Source organism: Falco cherrug, chromosome 1, assembly GCF_023634085.1.
Source record: "Falco cherrug isolate bFalChe1 chromosome 1, bFalChe1.pri, whole genome shotgun sequence".
Taxonomy (NCBI): Eukaryota; Metazoa; Chordata; class Aves; order Falconiformes; family Falconidae; genus Falco; species Falco cherrug.
The window spans coordinates 65,662,327-65,669,577 of record NC_073697.1 but is presented as its reverse complement, the minus strand read 5'-3'; positions in this window follow the sequence as shown (position 1 = coordinate 65,669,577).

The following is a 7,251-nucleotide window of genomic DNA, read 5'->3' as shown; positions in this document are numbered from 1 at the left end:
GAAAACCTTCCTGAAACATGTAAAATCCACTTCATTAAAGATTGTGACAAAAATTCGGGGGTGGGGGGGAACGTATTGCAATACACATCCAAAACATTTTAAATATTTTGTGCACTAAATTGTCCGTGCCACATCGATAGCAAAAATAGTTTCCAGTGACTGGCTAAAAATGAAGAACATGAAAATTTTGAGTGTGAAATTACTACTAAACCTCTGTATTATAGATAGCCCAGAGCCGTGAGAAGAAATGCTTTTACAAACAGGACTAAAATCATTCAGAAAATAATTTATTTAGGCAGACATGCCTGTACGATAAAGGGAACAAGCAGGAACAATTCCAGAGAGGCGCAGAAATACTCTAAATAAAAAAAACAACAACAAAAAGCCTCAACAAAATCCTAATGTTAAAAATTTTTAGGTTGAATACTGTGTGTGGGCAAGAAAAAAAAAAGTCTTGGACCTCTGACGTTCCCACCATTTGATTCTTTCTCCAGCTGTTTGATTCTTCCTCTATTCAGGCACAACACTTTATTTTCTGGAAAGAAACAAGACTGAATCACATAAGTAACTGCTTTCACCATTAGTTTCTTTGCCCTCCTTCCTGCAAGTGATTGAAATTACTCAAGAAACATAAGCACCTGCAGCTTCTATAGAAGGGGAGGATTTACCATAAAGATTGAGAGCTCTACCCTTGGATTTTCATGTGTGCAATGTTTTTTGGTTTGTTCCCCCCACCCCCCTCCCCCAAGCAATAGATTAGAGCAAATCCCTTTGCTGAAGACCTATTGAACCCATCTCAAGTAATCCCATGCCCATCCTCAAAATATTGGTACTTTTCCTCAGGTCTAGAAACATCCTCTTTATGCTGTCTTCAAGCTGTCTGCAAACATTACAGCAGAGCCTTCTCCTCCTAGACTTCAGCTGGCTTCTCTCCAACTAATCAGCTCAAGAGAAATTAAGCCTCCCCCACCTGTTTCTTCCCCCTCAAATAATAGTCTGGATATACTTTTCTGTGTTAGAGGAAGGACCCACACACCATCTCGGCTTACCTTGTGGATCAGAGGCGTGAGCAGCTGATTCTACGTATTATGAAGAAAAAAAAAAAAAAGATTCAAACCAAACAAACTCTTTGGAGAGGGAAGGGCAGGTACATTTTGAAAGAGGGAGCTTTATAACTTGGGGAATCTCACACCACATCTGGGGCACGTTTTACAAAGGGGTTTTCAAGACAGTCCAAGTTCATGGTTATTGGGGTACTTCAAGGGGAAAAAACCCCCACAACTCAACATGCTGTTAAGGTGACAGTATCTCAGCATCAATGACAACAGCAGTCCCACACTCAGTTACAGCACAGGGTTTTCTCCAGCCCTGGGATCTGTAAATATTTTTCACAGTCTGGAAATGCGCAAGTAGTCTTTCATACCACACACCTCAATGATAAGGTTCCCTTGGGCCATAAATTCAACTTCATCTCTTTTCTTCACTTTGCCTCAAAGCAAACCTAGGAAAATCCCACAGGCCATGTTGCTCTTCTCAGGCCAAGATCGATGGTATTCTCCATTCAGCTGGAGCTCCCAGACTGCCTTCCTACCAGAGAGCCAGCCTTGCCACTGCTGCGTTCACTGGCATCTATTTACTCTCCTACTTCAGAGGATGTCCCAACTTCCCTTCAGCTCTTGGAGAAATTCAAAGGAATCTTGTGTTCAAATGCTATCCAAATATTTATATTTTGCTTATACTGTTTACTTAATGTGAAATCACTACCAGCTTTTTTTTTTCTTTTCAAATAATGAAGTCATCTGGAATAGATTTTCTATAAAGCTTAGCTCTCATTTCCATCGTCCAAAAAGCTGCCTTTTTTAAAATGGTGTTGTTTACAGCAATCATTGGAAGCTGCACACTTTTCAGAATCCAATCTTCACTTCCACTGTTTCAATAATACTATAGCTCATGTGCCCAGGGAGTAATCTCTCTTTCCTCAAGTGAACATATTATCAGCTATTTAGCTCTAGTAGTATTATCTAGCAGTCCAACTTTTAATATTCTGAAAATATCAGAGGACTCTGTACCACTCCTTTAGTACTGCAATAGCTGATAATTAAGGTAATACATTCATCAAAATGTAGTTTGGTTTTTTTGGTGTTTTTTTTTTTTTTTTTTTTTTTTCTTCTTTTCCCATCCCTTCTCTCTCCCTCGAGAAATTTATCAGGTACCATGTAGGAACAATATTACTGAAAAGGCATAACAAATTTCCACCTGAGCAGTGGGATTTAGAGAAGGCAGTGATTTGCTGATTCATTCCTTCAAATTCCAGTTTCGGCATCCAAGTATGACAACCTTGGTTTTAGTACCTACAAAGACTATCTCTAGAAGTCTGTATTTTTTGTCATTCTTCTCACAGACCGAATATTCCAGGCCCTGCCCCAGCTCCCCCGTCCCCCCTCCCCCTAATGTCCTTCAAGACAGGTAGACAGATATAGATATACTGGAGCATATCCAGCAAAGGGCCACAGACGATTAAGGGATTGGAGCACCTGAAATATGCTGAGAGAGCTGGGATTGCCTAACATGGAGAGCAAAGTTTAAGGGAGATCTTATATGTGTGTACCTGGATTGAATCGGCAGGGAGGCTGGTAAATAGGACAGAGCCAGACTCTTCTCAGTAGTAGCCAGTGACAATATAAGATGCAATGGACACAAATAGAAACATAGGAAATCCCATTTCAACATAAGAAAAACACTTTTACTGTCAGGGTGATCAAACACTGGAATAGATTGCCCAGAAAGGTCATGGAGATATCCAAAACCCCAGAAGTCCTTCCCAACCTTGAATGTTCTGCAGTAGTGACTCACTAGGAATTATGAACTACCTATTTCAACCTTCTTTTATTATTATTTTCTTTCCTAAGAAACAAACAAACAAGGCACAAAAATCACTCTTCTTTATGAAATCAAAGACACTCTCACAGGAAAATAAACACCATTTTATCCACAGAAAGAAGTATCAAAAACTAATTTCTCAAAGCCAAAACCTGAAATGTTTCTATTCTCAGAATACAAAGAGAAAAGTCAGACTATTCCATGAAAAGCAGCAAAAGAAGAGAGAAAACAATAGAGCTGTTCATACCATCTCTGGTAACAAAACCCACTTTCCAGCCTATTTGCATGTCTGCACATCCATAGTTATTTGCCATTCAACTCATTCTAACCTGCCCATTTCCCCAACTTACATTTTACGGGGTTTTTTGGTTTGTTTTTTTTTTTTTTTTTTTTTTTCAGTTTCAAATGCGAGAATCTCTTCAGAAAACCCACTTTACAGAAACCCATAGCACTCAAACCCAAGGGACCCTGTTGCCTACAGAGTATTGAATGCTGGCAGGCTGTCAGATATCACTTGCAACTTTCTCATTCTCCACAGTACTTTCAAAGCAGTTTGCTTTGCAGGGAGAGGTAAGGCGCTATAAGGCAGAAATGGAAAAAGCTGTTATAGAGGCTATCTGGCTGCTGAGAGATTCGAAATACATATTTGAAAAAGCAATATGTTCATCGTTGGGAAAAAGTATGAGACTTTCACAAGGTAAATTAAAAATTACTTGAAATAGCATACTTGTTCCAAGCTTTGGAACAGTAAGTGCAGAAAATACAAGATTTCAGACATTTTGGTCACTCTCTGCTAATCTGCACCTCCCTTCACTCTTACTGCAATTTCAGTTCATGTTTTGAAGCTACACAGTGATTATTGTCCTAGAAAGGGCACGATCCCACCAAGAACCAATTTTTCCATAGTGATTTCTCTCATTTAGCACTTGCAGTGGGTCAGTCTTTGGACCACTTTGCTCTTACTGCATGCATTGAAAAATTGCCGAGAAGCTTGATGGCCCTCCAGGTTCTATTATTTTCAGATCCCATCATTTTTACTTTATGGTTCTGGGATTTTTATATTTATAGAAATGAGCATTTCTGTGACAGCACCATCTAACTAGGTGAGGATCATTTTCTTTACTTTCCATGCACACCCAACACCTCTGTTGCTTCAGCATTTGTGATCCTTCCAGGATCAGATTCTTAAAACCAGCTACTGTTAACTGCTTGATTCCTAGAAAACGGCACCATCTCTTATGTAAAGCTTATTGTAATATTTCCTGTGTTAGCTGGTAGAAAACTAGTTGGTCTTTATGAAAGGATGTCCATTCATCTTTTGATTCACATTGCAACTAGGTGATAAAGGTTTTTGTCTGCAATGTAAATCTTCTTCTCTCTTGCAAACACCAGACTACGTATCTTGTCAGTTCCCAGATTGACTAATATAATTCCACACTGGCAGGTCTCCCAGACAGCACCGTAAGAAATGTCAGCTGGTCCACTGTATTTCTGCAGAGTTAATCATCGGTTCAAAATGTCACCATCCTATTTCCTTCTTTTTTCATTTACTCAATTTTCTTCTCATAAACTTCTGAATTAACTTTAAAAACTAAAAGACTGCATCTCCATTGCACCAGAGCATAAGAAATAGTTTGGAAACAAGTAATCCACAGCTGGAGCGAGGTGCACTGAAGCTTGATGCCAAGATAAAGTAACCAGTAAAAGCCTTAAATGCTGTTTAAATTCTCATTCCATCCCCACCACTGTGATACACAAGGGCACTAGATTGCATCATACAGTCCCAAGGAAAATACCGAATAACAAATGCTGCCACACCTCCAAAACTGAAGGCAGAAATCAGTAATTGCTTGCACACACAAGCTTTCTTATAACAGCACTTGGCTATACAGCTGTTGGAGAAGAGGCGTATTGTGCATAAGAAATCCTTATGATTTATACAGTCCTTATGGCTATATCCTTATAGCCACACCTGGCCTCCTTGAGCAAGTGCTGCTCAAGATGGAGCTGCAAGCTCAGAAAAGGGAAGGCCAAATTTTTCAGATATGCTTTAAGGATCACTACCACACAAAAAGAATCTCATCTAATATGCAACAGTAAATTTTAATACAAACCTGGAAGAACACTGGACATAGGTTTTGACTCCAAAGAGCTTGGGCATGCCTCATTAAGATAACTCCCTCCAACCTGAATAATCCCAGTCCTGAACACAGGCTACCCATGGGCGAGGACCTCTGCATAGACCAAGTAGCACTACTTAGAGTAGCAGAGTAGCACTTCAGCCAGGGCATGGTTTCATTTAGGTCAGGCTACACACTTTACCCCACCAGCAACATCAGTGCACTGTGTGTTATTACACATGTTCAGGTATAACATCTCCCCCGTTCCTTTCAGCATCTGGAACAGGTCAAGGCGCATGTTGCAGGATCCAGCTCTACAGGGACCTGCACATATGAGTAACTAAGCCTGAGCCCTGGGATCAAGCACAGTAGTTTCCTCTAGCTGCTACCTCCACCTGCACTGAGCCCATCCAGACAGTAGGTGATATTCTTATGCTATGCTTTCTATCCCCTTTCCATCACTCCAACAATTTGACAGCAAGTCTTCTTGATGGCTTTCTAGAGTGGAAAGTATTAAATATAGGTATGCATATTCAAACCATTTTAAAACAACAAACCCTCAGGAAGAAAAACAAAGTGACAGACTGCACCATCACAGCAGGTCACTTGCTTTGGCATGGAACTGTGCTGCTTTTTAAAAGACATGTTTACTTTTTTCAGATCTACAGATGTGGAGTAATATTTGCTAACACTTAAACTCAGTCCTTAAAACCCACAGTGACAAGGGTGAAAAACATAGCTTTCAGGTGTACAACGTATCACCAGGATAGCTTTCTGCTCAGAGCACAAACCCCTTCCCGATTTTCCACACTCAAGAAAACAGTAAGCGTACTACTCTTCTTTTAGCCCTTCTGTGCTTGATCTTCACATACTGATGCACAAAAGTTGCATTTGCTGGAGCATACTTATAAGTTAAGATAATCATATAGGCATAGATTTGACAGCTCTGGGAGCCTTCCCGTGTGTTTTGGTAAGAACAGCTACATCAAACCAGGTCAAAGATCCATCCTGTCTCTGAAACAGGCAAAATCAAATACTTTTATATAAAGTCTGAGGTAAGGGCATACTATCTCCCAGATGGATTTTTGCAGACAACCAACAAGTTGCTGTTCAGATACTCCCAATTCAGAGATGGTACTATTCTTTTTAGTACATTTTAAAATCCTTTGAGAGGCATATCTTTCATTAAATTGCCCCTAGAATTCATGTAAACTTTTATTACCTGCAAAAACACGAAAAGCTGCCACTGTTTTCAACCTGACACTTTCTAGTTTTGCCAGTTACCTCCAAGCTGTACTTTCTTTTCCAACACAAAACTGAACACACAATCCTTATTTACCTCCTATATCCCACTCAAGATTTCACAGATCTGTGACATACACCCCTTATTGCCTGCTGTCCTGGCTGATGAGCACCAGCACAGAAGCCTGTCTGTACTTTACTCCTATATGCCTTTTGAGCTGGGGAACCAGAGGGACAGTCAAAAATGTAAGCACACTATGGATTTAAACAGTACACGATAATAAGTTCATTCTCCATTCTTTCACCTGATAATTAATTACTAACGGTTAGCATCCTTTTTTGGTACTACTATAAATTAGTATTAGAGTCCCAAACACACTTCCCAAGTAGTAGCAACCAGTCCAGAATTTACCATTATATATTTAAAGCTTCAGTTATTCCCCTCTCCTGACCCCCAAATACCTATCTATCCACATTATGCTAGTAACATTTTGCAGTAATTCATAACAAGAGAAATCAGCCTAGATATGAAATGCAGCTATTTTAAAAATGCCGCAGTGGGTTCAAAAAAAACATATTATGTTGCTTTCTTTGAAAGACTGTGTCTCTAAAGGTACAATCTCTTTTACTCCTCCAGTTCCTTAAGTGTTAGAACTGCCTGTATCTTCAAGATATACAGCCCCAGAGAAACAGAACTAATACAAATTTTTGCCAATGAATTTTACACCTGCTTTGTGTTATTTACAATAAACACAGAAAATGTGGGTGTTGAGGACATGTGTGGAGAAAAGGAGTCTTGCCAAATAATTTTTGTTTTACTTTTGCAAACTGGAATTAAAAGACTAATTAAGACTAATTCAACTGCATTTTAGTAAAACACCTGCTTTCAGGATTTTCTGTGCCCTGTGCTATTTCCCACCCTTCCTCCCTCAAGGCAAAGGCTTGAACGTAAAATGTGCGAATGGTGCAGGAGTGCAGGGAACAGTGACCAGAAGGAGTTGCAGTCTAT